Source organism: Pleurodeles waltl, chromosome 5 (genome assembly GCF_031143425.1).
Source record: "Pleurodeles waltl isolate 20211129_DDA chromosome 5, aPleWal1.hap1.20221129, whole genome shotgun sequence".
NCBI lineage: Eukaryota > Metazoa > Chordata > Amphibia > Caudata > Salamandridae > Pleurodeles > Pleurodeles waltl.
This window is the reverse complement of record NC_090444.1, coordinates 484,332,463-484,353,122: the sequence shown is the minus strand read 5'-3', so window position 1 is coordinate 484,353,122 and position 20,660 is coordinate 484,332,463.

The window sequence follows — 20,660 nt, the reverse complement described above, 5'->3', positions numbered from 1 at the left end:
ATACGGCATGGCCATCGTCTTTGCCCAGCGGGGGTTGGACACCGATGGCGGGTTGGGCTTGTGGCCTGGCCTCCTGCCCACATAATGAGAACATTATCCCTTCAGAGACACCACTGGTACGTTCAAACCTGCAAAGAGGTTTCAGAGCAAAAGAAAATGTTTTGTATTAATGAATGGTGTTTTTCTTTTCTAAAAAATGATTACTTTAAACAACAGGTTTGAGTAATTGATGAAGACAATCGATTTAGAGAATAAGCTGATTTGTCTGTCGAATCTGTCATGTTGCATCATGATGATGAGCTACTTCTGTGACTGGATTTTGTTTGCTAGTGTTGGTGATAAGCATGAGTTCTGTTTTGATGGGGTTTAATGTGAGATAGATTCTTGACACACATGCTTTAAAGAATAAGGGTCTGTCTTTTGTTAAAGCCACTGTTTACAGACTTTGACTCCTGTTCTACTCCTCCTCTAAGCAAATAAATAGACTTTTCGCCATGTTTGTCAGAGGATAGTTAAAATAGGAAATCTAACTCTGCCTCACAGGTTTAACTTCCTACATTATTCATTTGGAGTTAGAATAGTATACATGCTGGAAACATTTTATCCCAATTTATAAATGTTTCCCAATAGCTGTGGGATTGGAGTTATTTATAGTACATTATTCTTACTTGACATTTAAAAATCATTTAAAATATTTTTCCAAGAAGAAAACAAGTGTAATTGTTCTACATTCAAATGTATTTAATTTTGTGACCCTATGAAAAAGTTGATTAATTTGTACTTGTATTAATATGTATTAAATGGTCCTTTAATGCAATTAAGTTCTTTAAAAGCTTTTTAATGTCAAATTTAATGTCAAATATTTATACTTATATATTTTAAAAGATAAATGTAAGTTTTATATTACACATTAGTATTTACTACTTGAAGAAAAAACAGTAACTACAATTAACATAAGTGTCTACTTGTTATGCGATTAGTAAGCATTATTTGAAATTTTTTATTATAATTAAAATAGATATATGTATAAATATATTATCTTGATTCAATTGTTGCTTTACTTATATAACTCAGAACCCATAAGACATTACAAAAGGTGCATACATTGTGGGTGGAGCTGGGCGTAAGGTATTTCATATTCTAAGGCCAGTACCTGGTTACACTGTACGCTACAAGAAATTGTTGAGAGTGGATGTTCACAAAAAAATGCATTCTACCCAAAAAGCTGATTTTTTTTGCTGTTACTATAGGGTGCATGCTGGCCACCTTGAGAAATGTAAGTATCTTCATTGATTCAATATGTGCATTCAGTCCTGCCCATAATTTCGGACTCCTCTGGATGCCATGAGGGTTCCTCACATCTGTAGGATCTTCTATACAAAAGTGAATCAGTTATTAAGTGCGCTGTACACCAATCTGCTCAAGATTAAGTGCCTAAAAGTGATGCTTTAGCTGTCAATGTTGCTAAAATGCTGCTTTAACCCTTGGATTCCAATGTGGTTTTATATATATTTCAGACTGTTGTATCATCCTGATAATACTACAAGACCTCTCTGAATTACAAGAGCCAGCACCTGAAAGTGAACAGTAGACTTGGGCAATCAACAGATGTCCTAGACATCCGGATAAGAGGTGGCATTATACGAATGGGAAAAGGTCAGCTCTGTTCCCAAATTTGGCCTATTTCTACGACAACCGTCCACAAGTCAATTGCAATGGGTGCTGCAGGCACATTGATTTGCACTTTAGTTCCCCTCCGTTTCACAATGGAACTGTCACACAGGCAGTATTTGTCATTTGTCAAGCGTACAAAATCCTGACATGCCCATTCTGCCCCTAAGAGACCATTTATTCATATCCAGGTAGATTTCATCTAAATATTGTTCATATGTCTCTGGCATAGTGTGGGTTTGTTTGTTTTATTGATTGGTGGAAGCCTATCCCTGTGCCCTGCTGATGCTACCATTAGTGACAAGATATCGATCTGACACTTTGTCCCGAGGTTCAGAATACTGTAGAAGGTCTACAATGACAAAGGAACTCTTTTTTTGTTTCTTCAGTAGCTGAAGAAGTGTGCAAAACTTTAGACATCTGACAGTATTTTCTTGTGCTTATCACTATGGGTCTTCGAGTACAGTGAAAAATAAAATATGTAAAATATGTAAAGAACCAAGCTTGAAATGGCCAGATGCTCTACCCCTGGCACTAATGTCAATATGAGCTATTCCTAACCAAAAAAGCTAAATTGAGTCAACATAAAATTATTATGGGCAAACCAATGATTTTTCTCTTCACCCCTTAAGTGCCTCCAGCTTTACTTGATTCACATTTTTTTGATGATGTGACTTCCCAATACTGAACACACCTCATTTACTATCTCAGCAGATTCCATTCTCATTTCCAAGATGCCCTGCCCACCAGCACGATTGAAGTTTATCACAACCTATAACCCAGTGAGAAGATACTCATCAGGATCCAGCAATGAATGTCATATATTCAACTCCATGGAGGCCTGTTCCTAGCCTTCTCATCACCAGCACTGCTGCAAAGTGATGAGAACTTCCTACCTGGATCCACTCATCACCCACTGTACTGCAGAGCCAAGAGATGCTGAAGATACTGACACAAAACCGTTTGACATGGAGATGCCTCATTGAGTGGATGTTCCAAGATGGGTGGGTGGTGGACTCAATGAATTCAACTGCATTGAGACCACATTTCATGTCAGAAATAACAATCCATCTAAAAAGTCAATACTTACCTGAAGGTCTTGAACCAGTCCAAGCAGCACCTGACCCTTGCATCATGCTGCTGTGCTGATATGTCCCCATTGACTTCACCGTGTGCATCCCTTTGATTCCAATTCCTTTTGAATGGGAAAAACAATGTGCACTTTGGCACTTTGGGGGTCATTCTGACCCTGGCGGTCGTAACGGAAGCACCGCCAACAGGCTGGCGGTGCTTCCTTGCCCATTCTGACCGCGGCGGTAAAGCCGCGGTCAGAAAACCAGGGCCGGCGGTTTCCCGCCGATTTAGCCCCGGTTGGGCGAATCCGCCATGGCAGTGCTGCAAGCAGCGCTGCCATGGGGATTCTGACCCCCTTCCCGCCAGCCTGTTTCTGGCGGTTGTCACTGCCAGGAAGAGGCTGGCGGGAACGGGTGTCCTGGGGCCCCTGGGGGCCCCTGCACTGCCCATGCCACTGGTATGGGCAGTGCAGGGGCCCCCTAACAGGGCCCCAGCCAGCTTTTCACTGTCTGCCTAGCAGACAGTGAAAAGCGCGACGGGTGCAACTCACCCGTCGCACGGCCGCAACACCGCCGGCTCCATTCGGAGCCGCCTCCTGTGTTGCAACCCTCCTTCCCGCTGGGCCGGCGGGCGCTAACATAGTTATCGCCCGCCGGCCCAGCGGGAAGGTCTGAATGCCGTCAGCGGTCTTTTGACCGCGTAACGGCTAATTGGCGGTTCCCGCCTGGCGGGCGGCAACCGCCACCCGCCAGACTAGGAATGAGGGCCTTTATCTCTTAGTGTGATAACTACACCTGTGTATGAATGAATGGAAAAACAAAAAGTGAGAAACCACATTTGTGGAAGGAAACCAAATGATGGAAACCCAAATATAAGGAAAGGCAATTTTAAATAAATACAAATAAATAAAAAATGAAGGTTAACATTTTAATAGAAAAATATTTTTAAGGAAACAGACACACTTTCATTTAATTTGTGTGGAGTTTAGGGGTAGGGAGAAGTTTCTGGGTTCAGGGATGGGTATTGTTTAGGGGTGACAAGGGGTATTTGGAGTTTAGCGATGGATGGAGAGTATAAGTGGTGAGGCTTTTTTTTTGTTATTAGGAATGGGTGTAGTTTAGTGGTGATGAACGATTTCAAGGGATCAGACATAGGTGGTGTCGGGCTTTAGGGGTCGGGCTAGGTGGAGTTTAGTGGCAGGAAGATATATGGTTCTGGAACGGGTAAAGTTTAGGGTGGTGAGAGGTTTTAAGGGATCATGTATCAGTTGTGTTTAGATGTAAAAAGTGTTTTTAATGGATTGGGGACGGTTTGGAGTGGAAAGAGGTTGTTGGGGCCAGAGACAGTGGTGTTTGTGGACTGTGAGGGCTTTTTAAGGGTTCAAAAATGAGTTTAAGGGTCAGGGAAGGGTGGTGTTTAGGCATAGTGAGGGGATTTTAGGAGGCAGGGATGGATCATGTTTAGGGGTTGGGATGTAGTCAGAGATGAATGGTGTAGGGATTGTGGGGGGTCGCTGAATTAATAACATTCAAAGTAATTGTTTGGCAATGTAAAAGATATAAATATGAAATAATGTCTCCTATAATAAAGCTCTAAAAATAAATACCTGAGACAAAAGTATTTCTGAATGTAAGACCTGCATCCATTACATTTACACCTTAAAAATGAAATTGTGAAGCCAGTTTGAAAATAATGCGTTCTATGAATGGGTTTCTATGAAATGTTAAATTCCATTCATCCTGCAAATTTCAATGAAATAGTTTAGGTGAAATGGTTTCTCGGTAATGGTATTACATGAAATCACGTTTCTGTGAAACCACAACTAAACCACTCATGGTAAATATATGGTTATTTGATTTTGCCCTTGGCCAACCAAGAGCTGTTGCCTCCTGCCATTGATTTTAGACTTAAAGTGCCCACCCACTGGTGCGTTATAAAGGACACAGCAACATCTACATGGGATGCAATGAGTATAACGTAACTTAACTGAAGTGATCTGCCTCTATTCCCTCTCATATCTTTAAGAAAGCTGACAAACTGAGAAAAATGTTCACATCTGATATGTTATTGACATGGAGTGGTTTGTCTGATCAAACTAGAATTGTATCTGTTTGTGAAGGCCAGGCTTTTATGTGGCTACTCAAAGACTGGTCCGGATCTTGCTACACTGGATATGTGATACCAGCTACCAGACATTTTGTCAAGTGCCCTTCTTTCTTGCATGGGAGAAAGAAAAGAGACATTTTATAGACTGCATGATTCTTTGCAGCCTGAGCTATGAAATTGTCTCATCTATCCATGAAATCCATTGAGTTCTTGGGTATTGGAAGAGTTGGCTAATTCAAGTGCTAATGCTCTCGAGTTAATAGGTTTATGAATGCAACCCATTCCTCCAACAAGCAATGCTTGATATGAAATAGATTTGGCTCTATTGTTTGAAACTGAGCAAGGGAGAAGCTGATGCCTTTTTTAAGAATAGGCTTACTGATAAATCATGTTGGTGCACTTGTATATTATCATAAGCTACCGGAGTGACAGAAGCTTGACTAGTTTTGGGTAGACAGCTAAAAACAGAGCTACATCATAGTCCAGTAGCATGAAGTTTTTCTCAAAAAGCAGGGAGTGGGATTAGCGGTCTGCTTTATAAACTAAGACAGTTGGTTGCAATGGCTCATAGTCAAATCTAACTGAAACTTAATGAAGGATGCTCTGGTTTGTACAAAGGGTTCTGTTCTTCCCTCATATTTTTTTAAATCCATTGAGCCAATCTTTGTTAGTCTCTTAACTTGAGAGAGGCACGGCCGTCTATATTTTGAACATGACATTACTATAGTTAAACATGAGAGATTCCACAATGGTGAAAGGTTTAATTTTGCGTAGCTTAGACGTCCCCCAAACCTAGTTTGAAAGTGCACTGTGCTTTAAAGCCAAGAACAAGAACAGAATCATGTTATCTCTGGCCAGAGTTAATGATTTTATAAGAACGTAGATGGCATCTCAGAATGATATGATTAGTCAACTATTAAAGTGTCTACTGCTTGAGGATTGTCAAACTTTGGGATAATATGATCACAGAATTAGGCATTCATGCAGGGAGATTTAGAACAATTGTGATTGAAAGCAGTGTTTAACCCTATGCTTGCCAAGGTTTCTATGCATCCATTTGTTTCATTTTCATTTCATACTGACTTTGGCAGAAACCATACCATGAAGCATTGGAAAGTACATTTCTGCACAGATTTTCCTTTGTATCAAAGAAACCCCACTCTCTGTCTTATTCCATCTGTCAGACCAAATGATAGAGAAGCCCTTTGGCGGAATTAGGTCTGTAATGGCTTGCAATGAACACTTAGGGCACCCCTTAGTGCGCCCCTTAGCATCCCCCTACTGCCACCACGTGTGCGCCATATTTGCAATATGGCGCACCATGGCGCATGGTAGGGGGCAATAGTGTAATTTATTATGACGCTATTGATGTACTCTGCAGGAGTAGCGCCACAATATTGGTGCTACACATGAAGAGTTCATAGGGGCCCATTCTAATGAATGGAAGCCCCCTTTTAACACCTACTCCTGAGCAGGTGTTATAGGTGCCATTATGCCATTTTTTCGGCTCCCCTAATGGGGGAGCGCCCCTTTGCATACATTATGTCTGGCACAGGCATAATGTAGCACAAAGGGTTACAAAGTAAATACGGCACAGCGATTTTGGCCTTGGGCGCTAGGGGCTTATTAATATGCCCCTTAGTGTGACAAAAAATTCAGCTGTTGCTGTGTGATGTGCCAAACAGAACTACAGTTGTAGAAGAGTTGCAGTAGATTGGGAGATTCAAGTTTGTGATGAGGAGTTGTGACTGTATAAAGCTTCATATCGTTGATACCATTAGACTGTGTACTTATTTGGTTCTAGGAAAAACAGAGGTTTAAGAGGTCCTTGAAGCAGAAAAAGAGGAATATTGGTCTTTTTTGGCAATGCATTTCGTTGCCTCCATTGTTTTGCCAGTGCTGGTAGAACTGTGCCACAAGAATTGGCAAAGACAATAGCAGCATGTGTCCATCTTGGATTTGTATTTTGTATATTTCTCAAATGGCCCTCAAGGTGCCATAAATTCAACTTGTCAGCAACCTTGGAACAATAAATTAGCAAGCATACAGAATAATATTTTCAGGGCGATCCAGTATAGCTATCTAGCCACAAGGCAGCCAACTTAGAAGTATACAAAATATTTCAAGATAGATGTCCCCTATTATTGGCTTTGCCAATGCTTGCAACACATTTCTACAAACCAGGTCCAACAGTGATGGGTGGTAGCCAACATGTCAGGTGAGGGAGAGAAAGAGATTAGAGGGGAATCAAGAGACACCAAGTGGCAGCAGTGCTCAGTTTCGGCAGAGCGGAGATGAGGGAGCAAAATTGAGGCAGCATGCAGGGAGAGTTATATAGAAGCAGTGTGAAGGAGAAGCACCAGTGATGCAGTTTTTTCCTCTTTCTATGTGTGCTGCATCCTGGAGGAAATCGCCTCCATTGATTGTTTTGTGCAGGAAGGTGCCCCTTCCTGCACAAAGACAATCGTTCCCACAATGCAGGCACCCATGCACCACAGTGCAAGGGTGCCTGCGTGGGGCGAGACAGCAATATGTGCACCAGCACAGGGGGAGAGGACAGAAATGCACCTTATCTTGCAGATGCAGTGCATTTCTGCCCTTTCTCGGTGGCGCAGTCACAGAGGGATCACAGATAACAATCTGTCTAATTAATATTTATTAGGCAGCTCATTCTATAATCTTTTGACATTCGAGATTTTGAGACAACACCTTTAGGTACATAGACTTCTTCACAAACTTTGTCAGTGGTCACAAATAGTTGGTGCAAAATTTGCACTATCTATTTGTGGCTTTTCTCTTTGTATAGTGGACAGGATATCCAGCAGCACAACTGGAAAAAAAGACTTTTTCAGGTTTGTCACTAGCCAATACCTATTGATTTTACTACAATTATATTTAAAATATATATATTTTTTTAATATATTTTTATTAACATTTTGTTTTTACACAGTTTCATATTTGTTCATTTTACATGCATTTTTTGCTTATACTGTTGTATTCTTCTTTTTGCTCAATGTTTGCACTCTTTATTATCGTTGGTCTTAACATTTTTTATTCAATAAATTATGCACATTTACTTGTTAAAGTATATTTCCTTTCTGCAATTCGTTATTCTGTGCAATAAACAATCAAACAACAAACTTGGACCCCTTCTTCCTTGTAACTTGGGAGGGTGGTGCTCGGGGTTGGATACAGGAAGGTAAGGGTGGTGGGAGGGGAAGAGGAAGGTGAGGGGGAGGGAGAACCCGAGGTATGCGATGTACAATTTCTATTGGCAATCGTTTTGAGTTAGTTGGAGGTAGGGAAAGGAGGAAGGGGAGAAAAAAGAAATTCAAATGACCCCAAACGGTCAACTTTACGGCTTCGTGCAAATGGCTTTTGTGATTGCTAGCTTGAAGATACTATTATGTGCCCATTTTTGAGTGAGGGAAGATGGTAATCCAGGGCGCACCGGCGCACCGTGGAGGTGGCGTGACACTCACGTTGCTTACTATTATTGTCAGTGGATCAGGAGTCAGAGGTCCAACTGTCCTTCCACCTTTACTCTTGGTGCGATCTGTGTGTGACTAGGGTCTGTTCTTGGGTGCCTGTCTATGTGCTTCCACCATTTGGTTCCATCCTCGGTGTGGATTGAGTTGCACTGGTTTCTCCTACTGGGCTTGCCAGCCTCTTATTTATACTCTCCCAGCTCGTCATTAAATTCTCCCACCCCGGGGCTATAGGAACCTGGCGAATATTTCTGGCTTCCTCTGCTTTTAGGACCTGTAGTTCAGCTCTAGTCCATGTCGATATATCCCTTTTCCAGTCAGACAGTAGGGGGTGATCTGTGGCCTTCCAGCCCCTTGAGATTAGTCTCTTATAAAGAGCAAGGGAAAGGTCCAGAAAGCGCCCCTCCACTTTTCCGCAGAGCGCAGCTGGTCTGAGGCCCAGCAGGCACAGCTCAGGGGTGGGTCTTAACTCAGACTCAATCAACTCAGACAGGGTGGGCAATATTTCCCTCCAGCCCGCCTGGATCGCCGAGCAAGTCCAAACCATGTGGTCAAAATCTGCCCCTCCTCCTCCACATCTCGGGCAATTCCCCAAGGCCCCTCCATATATACGGAACAGTCTGTGAGGCGTGAGGTAGGTTCTGTGCAAGTAATTATACTGAATGTATCTTAGCCGTGTATTACGTGATATTTTTCGGGGGTAGGTCAGTGCTCTCCTCCATTCTGATTCAGTTAGTTCCCGCCCAATTGTGCCCTCCCACCGTCCTCTCAGCGACCGTAGTGGATCCAAGGCTGCCTCAACTTGGGCCTGATATATTTTAGTGATCAGATGTGATTCTTCCCCTAATGTCAACAGCGAGTTCAGGACCTCGTGTGTGGTAGGCTCTGCGTTCACCGTCCCCAGTGGGTCTTAAGAGTGTGTACTAGTTTCCTATAAAGCAGGAACTGCCCCCCAGGAACCACTTCTTCAGTTAATTCAGTAAATTCCCTCAACACTCCCTCCCTGAAGAGTCCTCCTACTACTTCTATTCCAGATGACAACCAGGGGCCAAGTCCGGTGTTTCCCGGCCCTTTCCCCCTGGGTTCTATGGCAAGCACCGCCAGTGGCAAAGCTGGGGAATATGGAGGGCCCACTCCCACCCTCTTCATGCATCTTTTCCAGCATGCCAGCGCCACTTTTATCATTATATTGTTCCCAAGGGGGGTTATCTTTCTGTTTGTCATGCATGTCACAATCCACGCCGTGTCTATTGCTCCTTGGGCTGTATATAAATCCAGTTGGCCCTGGCCCGCAAGCCAGCCAGGAATCCACTGTAATTGGGATGCCAAATAGTATGCCTCAAAGTCGGGGGCTCCCAGGCCACCCGCGTTGGGTGGTCTGCAGATAGTTGCAAGTGTAGTTCGCCTGCGCCCATTGTCCCATATTAGTTCTCTGAGTAATACGTTCAGATCGCGGAACCAGGTTCGGGGTATTAGCAGTGGCAAGTTGGCAAAGTAGTAGAGAAGTCGGGGGAGCATGATCATCTTGGAGAGCGACACCCTGGCCATCACCGACAGCCTCAGAGAGCGCCAAAATTCTACAGAGGATCTTAAGGATCGGAGCGCGTTACCAAGGTTGCCCTCTCTTAAGTCTCCCACGTCATGATAGATCTGGATCCCCAGGTATCTAAATGTCCGTGGGGCCCATTTCAGGTCTGCTGGGCAAGTTGCAGGACAACTATATCCAGGCACCAGGGGGAACACATATGTTTTATTGCGGTTTAGTCGTAATCCTGACACTTCTCCAAATTCCTCCAGGGCGTTCAGGGCCCAGGGGAGACCACTCGCCCCATCTCTAAGATAGATCAAGATGTCATCTGCATATAGCGATATAATGTGATCAGTTGGTCCCCACTGAATCCCTCTGGCCGCTCCCTCCCCTCGCACACAGGCCGCCAGGGGCTCCATCGCCAGTGCGAACAACAATGGGGATAGGGGGCATCCCTGTCTGGTTCCTCGGTGTACTGGGTAGGCACCAGAGACTGTCCTACCTGTCTTGACCCTTGCCAGTGGGGATGAATATAACAGGTCCACCCAGTCGGCCCAGCCCTCACCCAGGCCCATCTTTAGCATTGTCGCCCTCAGGTAGTCCCACCTAATTGAATCGAAGGCCTTTTCAAAGTCCACTGCTAGCAGCGCCCCAGTTGGTGGCTTCGATTCACTGGGCATGTGTATGATAGAGAAAATACGCCTAAGGTTTAGGGAGGTGCTGCGACCAGGTATGAAGCCGTTCTGGTCAGGATGTATCAAGGTGGGCATAAGAGGCAACAGCCGGTTGGCCAGGATCTTACTGAGGATCTTAAAGTCACTATTTAGCATTGATAGTGGGCGATGGTCTGTCACTGATGCCTCTTTGCTTTTTGTTTTAGGAAGTGGCACTACCAGTGCCTCACGCAATGTACGTGGGAGTTCTCAGTTCTTTGCCGATTCCGAATACATTTCTATCAGCCTAGGGACTAGTAAGGTTTTATACTTTTTATAAAAGTCCATAGGAAGACCATCTGTTCCGGGGGTCTTCCCAGGGGCCAACTGTGCTATTGCCTTGATCGTCTCATCCGCAGTCACTGGGCCCCCCAAGCCGACCCTGTCCTCTGGGCTCATTACCGGTAAAGGTATCCGAGTTAGGAAATTGTCAAGGGTCCCCCTCACCATGTCTGCGGGCCTCCTATATAGGTGTGTGTAGTAATCTCTAAATGCGTCATTAATGGAGTCTGGGCTAAGTCTGCGTGTTCCCCCCCTGTCTAGTACACTTGCAATAGGGTCACTATCTCTGTTCGGTCGCACCAACCATGCCAATAGTCTACCAGATCGTCCCTCCTCTGACTGTATGGATGCCAGGTATCTTTGCATACTATGGCATCTTAGTCGCTCTTCAGCCTGGGAGTGCTCTCTACGTGCACGATCGTACTCTACATCCACTTGCCCTGCAGGGCCCTGTCTCAGCTCCCCCTCATGTATGACCCTCTCCAGCGTGTTTAATTCTCTCTCAAGCGTACGTTTTATCCCCACTGACTGTCCAAGGCAGTGACCCCGCACCCCCACCTTGAGAGTTTCCCACTCTATGCCTCTGGCGGAAGTGGATCCCTGGTTAGTTTCTATATGTTCTGTTAGGAAGCATCTTAATTCCTCCCTGTATGCCTGATCTTCAAGCGCTGTCGGGAGCATTCTCCATGACGGTATGGGGGGTCTTTCCTGTGATACTCTCAGTGTCAGTAATAGAGGGTTGTGATCTGATATTGTGCGGGCAAGGTATTCAGCATGGGTCACTCTACGAGCCAGTCCCGCAGTGCAAACTATCCTATCGATTCTGGTGTGTGCCTGGTGAAGACCCGAATAAAACGAATAATCCCTGGTCGCTGGGTGTTGTAACCGCCAAGCATCTACCAGCCCCAAGGCGTCTAGCCACCCAACTAAATTTTTTGCTGTTTTGGTTGATGTTGCTCCCTGTAGTGGGGGGGTAGATCTATCTAGGTCAGTGTCGAGCACTGCGTTGAAGTCTCCACCTACTAGTAATTCCCCTGTGCGATGACGTGTAAGGTGCCTAGACAGGGTCGTCATAAATGTTGTTTGGTCCTGGTTGGGGGCGTATATACAACTCAGGGTCAACTGGAGCCCCTGTAATTTCCCTTCCAATATGACAAACCTTCCCTCATTTTCTATGTTGGAGGAATCGATCGTGAAGGGGACCCCCGCCCTAATCCAAATCAGGACTCCCCTTGCGTAAGCTGAATATTCTGTGGCAAACACCTGTCCCCTCCATCTCCGCCTTAGTTTCTCTCCCTCTCCGGGTGCGAGATGGGTTTCCTGTAGCATAGCTATCTGCGCCCCTCTCCTTTTTAGAAAGGAAAGGATTCTATGTCTCTTAGCAGGAGTATCCATCCCCCTGACATTCCAAGTTATGATATTGTAGTCTGCCATCCTATTCTCAAGGCCTGTTGTATGAAGGGTCGGCACGCCCAAGGCCCCAATCGATTCCCCCACAAGTTTGTACCTTCCTCATGCTCGTACCATTTCGCACGTGTAGCCGATATAACTAGTAACTGCAAACCCCAACTCCCCATCCCCAGGGCACCTCCGGAACTGTAGGCTGCCCAATAAGTTCTGCAACACTGCAAATTATTCAAACACATCACCGCAATACTCGCCAGTCAGGACTGACAGGCAAGAGTCAGGTCCGGGGGAGCGGCCAGGTCTGGAGGGGCCATTTTGCTTCCTATCTTGTCTCGCCTTTCAGCGCTGGCGCAGGTACGATCTATGTAAGTTCGTCAGCGGTCTGCGGGGTCACTCTTGGTGCGTAAGTCGAGTCCCCAGAGCCATCGGGCGAGTACACCACCGTACTATCTGATTCTTCTTCGGAGATCCCCCGGGGCGACGACTCTCCACCCACATTGGCCGCTGCCACCAGGGCCTCTCTCTTGCCAGTTTCCCTCTGTGTCCGCGTTGGTGCTAGGCTCTGGCGGTCTCTGAGTCTTTTCCCATTCGAGGCCCGCCGGGTCACGCCCGCCCCGTGGTTTTCCGATACTGGTCGTGTCGGCTGTGTCCCCGATCTTTCAAGCCACTCCCATGCCCCCTCTGGGGTTTGGAAGAACGTGGTTTTCCCCTCCGCAATCACTCGTAGTCTTGCTGGGTAGAGTAGCGAGTACTGTATCCCCTCTTCTCGCAAGGTTCTTTTAACGGCTAGGAAGGAGGCGCGCTTGTTTTGGACCTCTAAGGTGAAGTCAGGGAACAATGTTGCTTCACCATTGTCTACTTTAAATGGGCCCATTTCCCTGGCTTTCTGCAAGAGGATGTCTCTGTCCCTGTAGTGCAGGAGTCTGGCTATTACTGCCCCTGGAGGCCTGCCAGGAGCTAGTGGTCTAGCTGGTACACGGTGAGCTCGCTCCAGTGAGTAGAAGGGGGTCAGACATCCTGGTGCGACAACTGTGCTTAGCCATTCCTCCAGAAACTCCACCATATTCGGCCCCTCGGCCCCTTCAGGGAGGCCCACCACGCGAATGTTATTCCTCCTATTTCTGCCTTCTGCGTCTTCAGCTCGCTGTTCAAGCTTCGCCACTCTGCCAGCCAAGGAGGTCATCGCCGCTGATACATCATCTTGTTTTGGGACTACTTCCGCTAGCGTTGCCTCCGCTTCTTTTACTCTGTCAGCCAATTTGTGATGATCAGCTCTCAGGAGGCCCACCTCTATCGCCACCTGATTGATGTCGCGCTGTAATGTGGATTTGGTGTCCTCAATGGCACCCAGTATTTTGTCTAGAGTATCTTGCATTTTGCTTTGCGGCTGGCTTTGCGTGGTCGGTTCATTCTCCCCCAGTATTGTATGTGCCAGAGGGTCCATGGTTTTGCTCTTATGTTTGCCCTTGGGGGGCATTGGACAGGCAGGTCGGGGCGACTCAATGAGGCTAGCGCCCAGTGCGCTCAGGCCCAGGTCCACCAGTGGCCCCCCGCGGACCGAGCGATCGTGAATACGCCGCGCTCAGTCCCCCGTTCGCGTCATATCTACTCCATAGGCAAGAAGCCAGTTTTTGGCTAAGACGGGGCTAGTATGCTTTCGTAGCTTTGCGTTGTTGTGCGTATAAGCGATTGGTGTAGCAAGGCCTTCCGGTCTGGGTTGGTCCGGTCAACCAAAGGGGGCTCCGCACCCGGGAACAAGGGCATCCGGCCCCCAACACTGGTAGATGACGGCAGATGGCACAAGGCGATTCCACGCTGTCCCGCCCCACAAAGGACAGTCAGTACTCATCTTGGACGGCTCTGGGTGTAGTAAGTCCCGTCGTCGGCATTCGGGGGCTCCCGGGCAGCAAACACCAAAGATCCGGTCGTGCATTCACCAGGGGGGCGCACCCAAAGCGGGGCCCTCACCGGGCAGCCCCGGGAGGCCCCCCGCCTCTGCGTCTCTCCGCTGTGCGTAGTCCCTCAGCCAGGGAGCATCAGGCTCCGCCTCCCGAGCTGGAGGCCGACTTGCCACCGGTAGGTGCCCCCACCAGGCGCTCCGGTCTGCACCCCTCCTTCAGGGTGGGCCCGCATTCAAGGCCAGCGCCGGGCGCAGCGTACCGCTCGGTCCGGGGCCGCGGGCGCAATCCAGCGGTGACCCACGCGGTCCCAGGCCTGCACCGGGGCGCACGAGCCCGCCGGAGGCCGCCCCCGGGGCCGCGGCCGCACTCAAGCCGCCCCGGCAGCGTCAGCCGCTCACCCGCTATCCTCCAACACGGGGAGCCCCCCGGCACAGCGCGTCTCGGCCCCGCCCGCCGGCTGGGCCGCGATCTCCCCGTAGCTCCGATCAGCCCCATTCACTCGGGGCCCGCTCCAGGGGGGCGAGACCGCACCTCCTCGGTCCCCCCGTCCGCAGCAGTCGACCCACTCCACTTTGGGCACCGGACCGCCCGCTTCAGCGCGTCCAGGCACCGATTTAAAGTCGGCCCCTCCGGAGCCGATCAGCTAAGCGTGCGCCATGCTCGGCTCCGTGGCCACGCCCCCCACAATTATATTTAAAATATACTGACTTATAGTTAGCTTTCAACTTGCTGACTTTATCCATTATTATTATTGTGCCATTCAAATTTTTCTCCCTTTCACCACAGCACATAGCTTTGGTCAGTGGGTCAGCCCACTGCCACCATTGGCTAACTTGACTGCTAGTGATAGCATTTTTCACAACGAGGACATCCAAACACAAAGTTGTTCCCTTCATATCCTGGGACTACTATAGCAATGTGTGCTTTTTGAGACAGTAAATTGTTTTACTTGTACTCACCATCATCATCAGTGATCTTTATTTAAATGTCAGAGACAATCATACAAGTATACCTATAAAAAACAAATAAGCAAAATATTCACAAAAACTGATTTACACATTTGCGATAAACCACTTCTGGTTTAAGGAAGCACCCCAATCTAAACCACACATTCCCGTTTGGAAACAATTGTAAAAAAAGCAACTCTACATTGCTTAAATGTATGCATCCTTAACATAGGTAATAAAAAAGTGATCTAAAATGCTTTAACATTTGCAGAATAATGTAAAATGTAAAGGGGATGGTGCAGATGTGCTGTCACAAGTACATATTTTCCCTTATAAATCACCAAAATACCCCTATCAAAAACATCATAGGCAACATATGGTGCCGGCTCTCAGTGACAGTGCTTTCTATTACATTCTAAGGTTAGGTAAGGCTACACACTGACGTTAGTTTTAAAAACAGCATATTGCCGAACAAGTGGCTTTCTTTGTCCCAAACTTTCCCTTAGAATACAGTGCCTTTCCACAAATAAACATTTGACAGACAATTCATCACTTTTGCATATAGTTGATGAATTGTCAAACAAACAATAAGTATATAAATCAGCAAACTTAAGCTAGTCCTCTGGGCTCATTACCGGTAAAGGTATCCGAGTTAGGAAATTGTCAAGGGTCCCCCTCTCCATGTCTGCGGGCCTCTTATATAGGTGTGTGTAGTAATCTCTAAATGCGTCATTAATGGAGTCTGGGCTAAGTCTGCGTGTTCCCCCCCTGTCTAGTACACTTGCAATAGGGTCACTATCTCTGTTCGGTCGCACCAACCATGCCAATAGTCTACCAGATCGTCCCTCCTCTGACTGTATGGATGCCAGGTATCTTTGCATACTATGGCATCTTAGTCGCTCTTCAGCCTGGGAGTGCTCTCTACGTGCACGATCGTACTCTACATCCACTTGCCCTGCAGGGCCCTGTCTCAGCTCCCCCTCATGTATGACCCTCTCCAGCGCGTTTAATTCTCTCTCAAGCGTACGTTTTATCCCCACTGACTGTCCAAGGCAGTGACCCCGCACCCCCACCTTGAGAGTTTCCCACTCTATGCCTCTGGCGGAAGTGGATCCCTGGTTAGTTTCTATATGTTCTGTTAGGAAGCATCTTAATTCCTCCCTGTATGCCTGATCTTCAAGCGCTGTCGGGAGCATTCTCCATGACGGTATGGGGGTCTTTCCTGTGATACTCTCAGTGTCAGTAATAGAGGGTTGTGATCTGATATTGTGCGGGCAAGGTATTCAGCATGGGTCACTCTACGAGCCAGTCCCGCAGTGCAAACTATCCTATCGATTCTGGTGTGTACCTGGTGAAGACCCGAATAAAACAAATAATCCCTGGTCGCTGGGTGTTGTAACCGCCAAGCATCTACCAGCCCCCAGGCGTCTAGCCCCCCAACTAATTTTTTTGCTGTTTTGGTTGATGTTGCTCCCTGTAGTGGGGGGTAGATCTATCTAGGTCAGTGTCGAGCACTGCGTTGAAGTCTCCACCTACTAGTAATTCCCCTGTGCGATGACGTGTAAGGTGCCTAGACAGGGTCGTCATAAATGTTGTTTGGTCCTGGTTGGGGGCGTATATACAACTCAGGGTCAACTGGAGCCCCTGTAATTTCCCTTCCAATATGACAAACCTTCCCTCATTGTCTATGTTGGAGGAATCGATCGTGAAGGGGACCCCCGCCCTAATCCAAATCAGGACTCCCCTTGCGTAAGCTGAATATTCTGTGGCAAACACCTGTCCCCTCCATCTCCGCCTTAGTTTCTCTCCCTCTCCGGGTGCGAGATGGGTTTCCTGTAGCATAGCTATCTGCGCCCCTCTCCTTTTTAGAAAGGAAAGGATTCTATGGCCCTCATTCTGACCTTGGCGGGCGGCGGAGGCCGCCCGCCAAAGTCCCGCCGTCAGGTTACCGTTCCGCGGTCGAAAGACCGCGGCGGTAATTCTGACTTTCCCGCTGGGCTGGCGGGCGGTCGCCTTCAGACCGCCAGCCAGCCCAGCGGGAAAGAGGCTTCCACGATGAAGCCGGCTCGGAATCGAGCCGGCGGAGTGGAAGCTGTGCGACGGGTGCAGTTGCACCCGTCGCGTATTTCACTGTCTGCGCAGCAGACAGTGAAATACATGTAGGGGCCCTCTTACGGGGGCCCCTGCAATGCCCATGCCAGTGGCATGGGCACTGCAGGGGCCCCCAGGGGCCCCGCGACCCCCCCTACCGCCATCCGGATCTCGGCGGTCCGACCGCCGGGATCTGGATGGCGGTAGGGGGGGTCGGAATCCCCGCGGCGGTGCAGCAAGCTGCGCCGCCGCGGAGGATTCAATGGGGCCGCGGTACACTGGCGGGACCCCGCCAGTGGTGCCGGTCCGACCGCGGCTTTACCGCCGCGGTCGGAATCCCCATTGGAGCACCGCCGGCCTGTCGGCGGTGCTCCCGCGGTCCTCCGCCCTGGCGGTCAAAGACCGCCAGGGTCAGAATGACCACCTATGTCTCTTAGCAGGAGTACCCATCCCCCTGACATTCCAAGTTATGATATTGTAGTCTGCCATCCTATTCTCAAGGCCTGTTGTATGAAGGGTCGGCACGCCCAAGGCCCCGATCGATTCCCCCACAAGTTTGTACCTTCCTCATGCTCGTACCATTTCGCACGTGTAGCCGATATAACTAGTAACTGCAAACCCCAACTCCCCATCCCCAGGGCACCTCCGAAACTGTAGGCTGCCCAATAAGTTCTGCAACACCGCAAATTATTCAAACACATCACCGCAATACCCGCCAGTCAGGACTGACAGGCAAGAGTCAGGTCCGGGGGAGCGGCCAGGTCCGGAGGGGCCATTTTGCTTCCTATCTTGTCTCGCCTTTCAGCGCTGGCGCAGGTACGATCTATGTAAGTTCGTCAGCGGTCTGCGGGGTCACTCTTGGTGCGTAAGTCGAGTCCCCAGAGCCATCGGGCGAGGACACCACCGTACTATCTGATTCTTCTTCGGAGATCCCCCGGGGCGACGACTCTCCACCCACCTTGGCCGCTGCCACCAGGGCCTCTCTCTTGACAGTTTCCCTCTGTGTCCGCGTTGGTGCTAGTCTCTGGCGGTTTCTGAGTCTTTTCCCCTTCGAGGCCCGCCGGGTCCCGCCCGCCCCGCGGTTTTCCGATACTGGTCGTGTCGGCTGTGTCCCCGATCTTTCAAGCCACTCCCATGCCCCCTCTGGGGTTTGGAAGAACGTGGTTTTCCCCTCCGCAATCACTCGTAGTCTTGCTGGGTAGAGTAGCGAGTACTGTATCCCCTCGTCTCGCAAGGTTCTTTTAACGGCTAGGAAGGAGGCGCGCTTGTTTTGGACCTCTAAGGTGAAGTCAGGGAACAATGTTGCTTCACCATTGGCTACTTTAAATGGGCCCATTTCCCTGGCTTTCTGCAAGAGGATGTCTCTGTCCCTGTAGTGCAGGAGTCTAGCTATTACTGCCCGTGGAGGCCTGCTAGGAGCTAGTGGTCTAGCTGGTACACGGTGAGCTCGCTCCAGTGAGTAGAAGGGGGTCAGACATCCTGGTGCGACAATTGTGCTTAGCCATTCCTCCAGAAACTCCACCATATTCGGCCCCTTGGCCCCTTCAGGGAGGCCCACCACGCGAATGTTATTCCTCCTATTTCTGCCTTCTGCGTCTTCAGCTCGCTGTTCAAGCTTCGCCACTCTGCCAGCCAAGGAGGTCATCGCCGCTGATACATCATCTTGTTTTGGGACTACTTCCGCTAGCGTTGCCTCCGCTTCTTTTACTCTGTCAGCCAATTTGTGATGATCAGCTCTCAGGAGGCCCACCTCTATCGCCACCTGATTGATGTCGCGCTGTAATGTGGATTTGGTGTCCTCAATGGCACCCAGTATTTTGTCTAGAGTATCTTGCATTTTGCTTTGCGGCTGGCTTTGCGTGGTCGGTTCATTCTCCCCCAGTATTGTATGTGCCAGAGGGTCCATGGTTTTGCTCTTATGTTTGCCCTTGGGGGGCATTGGACAGGCAGGTCGGGGCGACTCAATGAGGCTAGCGCCCAGTGCGCTCAGGCCCAGGTCCACCAGTGGCCCCCCGCAGACCGAGCGATCGTGAATACGCCGAGCTCAGTCCCCCGTTCGCGTCATATCTACTCCATAGGCAAGAAGCCAGTTTTTGGCTAAGCCGGGGCTAGTATGCTTTCGTAGCTTTGCATTGTTGTGCGTATAAGCGATTGGTGTAGCAAGGCCTTCCGGTCTGGGTTGGTCCGGTCAACCAAAGGGGGCTCCGCACCCGGGAACAAGGGCATCCGGCCCCCAACACTGGTAGATGACGGCAGATGGCACAAGGTGATTCCACGCTGTCCCGCCCCACAAAGGACAGTCAGTACTCATCTTGGACGGCTCTGGGTGTAGTAAGTCCCGTCGTCGGCATTCGGGGGCTCCCGGGCAGCAAACACCAAAGATCCGGTCGTGCATTCACCAGGGGGGCGCACCCAAAGCGGGGCCCTCACCGGGCAGCCCCGGGAGGCCCCCCGCCTCCGCGTCTCTCCGCTGTGCGTAGTCCCTCAGCCAGGGAGCATCAGGCTCCGCCTCCCGAGCTGGAGGCCGACTCGCCACCGGTAGGTGCCCCCACCAGGCGCTCCGGTCTGCACCCCTCCTTCAGGGCGGGCCCGCATTCAAGGCCAGCGCCGGGCGCAGCGTACCGCTCGGTCCGGGGCCGCGGGCGCAATCCAGCGGCGACCCACGCGGTCCCAGGCCTGCACCGGGGCGCACGAGCCCGCCGGAGACCGCCCCCGGGGCCGCGGCCGCACTCAAGCCGCCCCGGCAGCGTCGGCCGCTCACCCGCTATCCTCCAACACGGGGAGCCCCCCGGCACAGCGCGTCTCGGCCCCGCCCGCCGGCTGGGCCGCGACCTCCCCGTAGCTCCGATCAGCCCCATTCACTCGGGGCCCGCTCCAGGGGGGCGAGACCGCACCTCCTTGGTCCCCCCGTCCGCAGCAGTCGACCCACTCCACTTTGGGCACCGGACCGCCCGCTTCAGCGCGTCCAGGCACCGATTTAAAGTCGGCCCCTCCGGAGCCGATCAGCTAAGCGTGCGCCATGCTCGGCTCCGTGGCCACGCCCCCCACAATTATATTTAAAATATACTGACTTATAGTTAGCTTTCAACTTGCTGACTTTATCCATTATTATTATTGTGCCATTCACATTTTTCTCCCTTTCACCACAGCACATAGCTTTGGTCAGTGGGTCAGCCCACTGCCACCATTGGCTAACTTGACTGCTAGTGATAGCATTTTTCACAAGGAGGACATCCAAACACAAAGTTGTTCCCTTCATATCCTGGGACTACTATAGCAATGTGTGCTTTTTGAGACAGTAAATTGTTTTACTTGTACTCACCATCATCATCAGTGATCTTTATTTAAATGTCAGAGACAATCATACAAGTATACCTATAAAAAACAAATAAGCAAAATATTCACAAAAACTGATTTACACATTTGCGATAAACCACTTCTGGTTTAAGGAA